Here is a 5,100-nt window from a genome sequence, read left to right as displayed (position 1 = left end):
GGCATTCTTGTTCCTGTGAATGCCACTGTACTGTTGCTGTCCATACACTCTGATTGATTTAGCATCTGTCCTGTTTTTTTTTTTTAATGAAGTATTCATAGCAATTGCATTGATTAAAAATTAGCATCTATTTGTTATCTGTCCATTTTGTCTAATAGTTGCAGCTTTTGTCATGGCTGTATAAAAATGGGAGACAAATGAAATATTAAGAGTTATAACCTCCCTAGGGGGTTAAGTCTGAAAATCGAGTGTATTTTCCTCACCCACTTCAAACAAAAAATGGTCAGTGTCTCCGTTTCAAGGACAGCATGCCGAGTGTTGATGATAAAACAATATGCCCTGGGTCAGCAGTGGCCAGGGACAGCTAATTCCTTCCAATCTTGCATGATGGTAGGATAAGCATTGGACACAATTTTTCATGCTGTCCACTTAGATGAAACTGGCAGGCCACCATATGCTGAGTTTGGAGAAAACAAAGGAAATAAGAGCTTAGGTAAATATGAATAATGTGCAGAGAATAGAAGTTGAGCACACACAGTGAGTCTTACTTGGTCTTGCTAGAGTGGTTTTATCATCTCTCACAGACACCTCCACTTTAATTTATTGGTCACTTACTTGGAAATAATATTTCAGTAGTGAGTTTTTAAAAAGATGTCTAATTAAAAAGTAAGTAATGAACTTTTCTTTCAAGAAAGTTTAGGACAATCATAAAGCTCGTATAATATATCCATTGGCATTTTCTATCCATTATTGAGGCCATAAAGGTTAACACTGATCTCCTGACACCCAGAAGATGCAAATCTGAGGACACAATATTGGGTGGGGTTTCAAAAGTTACTAGTTACATTAAGAAAACTGCCAAAAGATGTCCTTTTCATATGTTTAACTTGTGAATTTGGAGAAAATATATGAGCATACCACTTTGAGAAGCATGGCTTTTTATTTAGATCAAATGATTGCTTTCTTAAGTAAATTGTGTTTATTTTTTATTCCAGATCTTTTCAGTACTTATGAAATATGCAGCAAGAGCTGTGAATATGTTAGCTCCATTAGATCACAAACAGTGGAATAATGCCATTTAGATGTTTCACATAGGAAATTAAATCTAAAAATGGTTTGATCAAGCATCCAATTAATGGAACCAAAATAACACTTTTGAAAGTTTATTCTGCTAGAAATTAAACTTTGACAGTGTTATCAATGCTTTGTAAAATTCAGTTAAGAAGCTAAACACTGATGATAACTCTTGGTAGTGGTGACAACTTTGGAAACAAGTTTGGAAAAGATTGCAGATGATTTTATTAAAAAGCAATAATCAACTTTATTATAAGAGAAATACATTTTAAAGAAAATAACCAGACAAAACTGACAGACAGCTTTACGTATATAAATATTTTATAGAATAATTATTCTGCTTGCTGTTTTTAATGCTTAAATAAGAAATATAAAGCTATTTTTCCATTTTGCTTCAATTACAGTTTAAGATTTTTGAAGAATTTCATTTTTAAAATCTGTTTTGAACAGAATTAATTATAGGTCCATCAATGTAATAAAAATAGTCTGTAAACAAATATATTAAATAATACATAACTTTACATTTTAGTATACTGTTTTACTTTTAAAGAGTCACAGTTTAATAATACAATTTATAGTCCCCTAACCTTACTAGTCAAGGCTATGGTTTTTCCTGTGGTCATGTATGGATGTGAGAGTTGGACTGTGAAGAAGGATGAGCACCGAAGAATTGATGCTTTTGAACTGTGGTGTTGGGGAAGACTCTTGAGAGTCCCTTGGACTGCAAGGAGATCCAACCAGTCCATTCTGAAGGAGATCAACCCTGGGATCTCTTTGGAAGGAATGATGCTAAAGCTGAAACTCCAGTACTTTGGCCACCTCATCCAAAGAGCTGACTCATTGGAAAAGACTCTGATGCTGGGAGGGATTGGGGGCAGGAGGAGAAGGGGACAACCGAGGATGAGATGGCTGGATGGCATCACTGACTAGATGGATGTGAGTCTGAGTGAACTCCGGGAGATGGTGATGGACAGGGAGGCCTGGTGTGCTGCAATTCATGGGGCTGCAAAGAGTCGGACACGACTGAGAGACTGAACTGAACTGAATTGAACCTTACTAGATCGGAGAAGGCAATGGCATCCCACTCCAGTACTCTTGCGTTGCTGCTGCTGCTAATAAGTCACTTCAGTCGTGTCCGACTCTGGGCGACCCCACAGACAGCAGCCCACCAGGCTCCCCCGTCCCTGGGATTCTTCAGGCAAGGACACTGGAGTGGGTTGCCATTTCCTTCTCCGATGCATGAAAGTGAAAAGTGACAGTGAAGTCGCTCAGTCGTGCCCGACTCTTCGCGACCCCATGGACTGCAGCCTACCAGGCTCCTCCGTCCATGGGATCTTCCACGCAAGATTACTGGAGTGGGTTGCCATTGCCTCCTCTGAGAAACCTTACTAAATAACATTAAATTACTCTGTAGATTGTTACAACAGATTTACTCCTGTCAGCAGTTGGTATGATTACTTTAAAAGTTGCCAAGCTAATAAATGAAAATTGGATAGAGGATGTATCAGATATTTAACTGATAATAACAGATACTACACTTGATCTTAGCCAAAAGGCCGAGAAGCGATTGAAAATTGGAACTTTATGTAGCTCTAAGTTGTATCTTTCTAATTACTAGTTGTTAGAACATCTTTTCATTTTTAGTAGTCATTAAGAGTTTTCTCTTTTTAAGTATATATCCTCTTTTTTCTTTTATGTTGCTGCTGCTGCTAAGTCACTTCAGTTGGGTCCGACTCTGTGCGACCCCATAGACGGCAGCCCACCAGGCTCCCCTGTCCCTGGGTTTCTCCAGGCAAGAACACTGGAGTGGGTTACCATTTCCTTCTCCAATGCATAAAAATGAAAAGTGACAGTGACGTCTCTGTCGCGTCCGACTCTTCAAGACCCTGTGGACGGCAGCCTACCAGGCTCCTCCATCCATGGGATTTTCCAGGCAAGAGTACTGGAGTGGGGTGCCATTGCCTTCTCTGTCTCCTATGTTAGATACCTTTTATTCTTGTTTATTTTTAAGAATTATTTTGATATTTTTTAAATATTATTACTTTTTCCATGTATATTTTAATAGTGTTTATCTGAAGTTTCCTAGATATCCAAGATAAATTTCAGAACACTGATATGAAGGTTTCTAAAAAGCCAACTCAGAAGTCATTCTGAGGGTATAATTCTAACTTTAAATGAATTAAAGTGTTTTGCCATTTCAGTAAAATATTTTTAAAGATACTCAATAAAAAACTCCAAAATTTTTTTTGGAGGCTAAAAGAAAGTGCCTGCCAATGTAGGAAATACAAGAGATGCCAGTTCAATCCCTGGGTCAGGAAGATCCCCTGGAGTAGGAAATGACAACATACTCCAGTGGGTTGGAGTGGAGTGAAAGTAACACACTTTCTACAGAGGAGACTGAAGGACTACCATCCATGGGCTTGCAGAGTTGGCACTGACTTAGTGAGTAAATAACAACAATAAAGGATACATTTAAAAAGCTATTTCATTTTCACTATATTGATTCTTCCAATCATGGTATATTTCTCCATCTATTAGTGTCCTCTTTGATTTCTTTCATCAGTGTTTTATAGTTTTCTATATATAGGTCTTTTGTTTCTTTAGGTAGATATATTCCCAAGTATTTTATTCTTTTCGTTGCAATGGTGAATGGAATTCTTTCCTTAATTTCTTTTTCTACTTCTCATTATTAGTGTATAGGAATGCAAGGGATTTCTGTGTGTTGATTTTATATCCTGCAACTTTACTATATTCATTGATTAGCTCTAGTAATTTTCTGGTGGAGTCTTTAGGGTTTTCTATGTAGAGGACCATGTCATCTGCAAACAGTGAGAGTTTTACTTCTTTTTTTTCCAATTTGGATTCCTTTTATTTCTTTTTCTGCTCTGATTGCTGTGGCCAAAACTTTCAGAACTATGTTGAATAGTAGCGGTGAAAGTGGGCACCCTAGTCTTGTTCCTGACTTTAGGGGAAATGCTTTCAATTTTTCACCATTGAGGATAATGTTTGCTGTGGGTTTGTCATATATAGCTTTTATTATATGGAGGTATGTTCCTTCTATTCCTGCTTTCTGGAGAGTTTTGATCATAAATGGATGTTGAATTTTGTCAAAGGCCTTCTCTGCATCTATTGAGATAATCATATGGCTTTTATTTTTCAATTTGTTAATGTGGTGAATTACATTGATTGATTTGCGGATATTGAAGAATCCTTGCATCCCTGGGATAAAGCCCACTTGGTCATGGTGTTTGATCTTTTCAATGTGTTGTTGGATTCTGATTGCTTGAATTTTGTTGAGGATTTTTGCATCTATGTTCATCAGTGATATTGGCCTGTAGTTTTCTGACAAAATAGTATACTTACTCATATTGACATTTCGGAGATCCGGATATTATGTGAAGAAATTGACATGACTTATAAAATGAAAAGTGGATAATTGTAGATTATTTAAGAGGCAGTCATTATTTACTGTGCCTATATAAATCTCAAGGCATAGAGCTAGAACTAAAGGGTTCAGCAAAAAGGAGAAAGAACTCCTAAGAAAAGGTTGCCCCAAGGATTATTTCTTTCAATTTTTAGCTTGAAATACTGGGTGTATGGTGTTGGTAATTCCTGAGCTAGAGGAATATCATAGTTTTGTGGCAAAATAAAAGATTTCATTTTGATATGTAGATATGTAAAGTAAAAAGTTGAATGTGTCCCATTTGACAGTCAAAGATCTGTCACGTATACACTCATGGCTGATTCATATCAATGTATGGCAAAAACCACAATAATACTGTAAAGTAATTAGCCTCCAGTTAAACTAAATTAGTTAAATATATATATATATATATATACACACACATACATACATACACATATATCTGTCCTGGAGATGTGAATTTGTTTAGTGGTCATCATAGAAGTGGTGTTTAAATCCCTGAATATGCTTGCACCTTGAACCAACCACAATTAAGGCCTAAACAACCCCAGGCCTTCACAGCAATCAGAGCAGAAAAAGAAACAAAGGGAATCCAAATTGGA

The 5,100-nt window shown here is 36.7% G+C and overlaps 1 non-coding gene across 1 annotated transcript; it reads right to left on the bottom strand.

The window, feature by feature from the left end:
• Positions 1–2,447: 2,447 nt before the first annotated feature.
• On the bottom strand, positions 2,448–2,642 carry LOC138094135 (U2 spliceosomal RNA). The gene has a single exon (XR_011146209.1). It is a non-coding gene; the product is annotated as a U2 spliceosomal RNA (small nuclear RNA).
• Between the last annotated feature and the right edge of the window lie 2,458 nt (positions 2,643–5,100).

This window comes from Capricornis sumatraensis, chromosome 1 (genome assembly GCF_032405125.1).
Source record: "Capricornis sumatraensis isolate serow.1 chromosome 1, serow.2, whole genome shotgun sequence".
Taxonomy (NCBI): Eukaryota; Metazoa; Chordata; class Mammalia; order Artiodactyla; family Bovidae; genus Capricornis; species Capricornis sumatraensis.
Note: the sequence above shows the minus strand (reverse complement) of the source record. Positions and strands in the feature narration are given on the sequence as shown.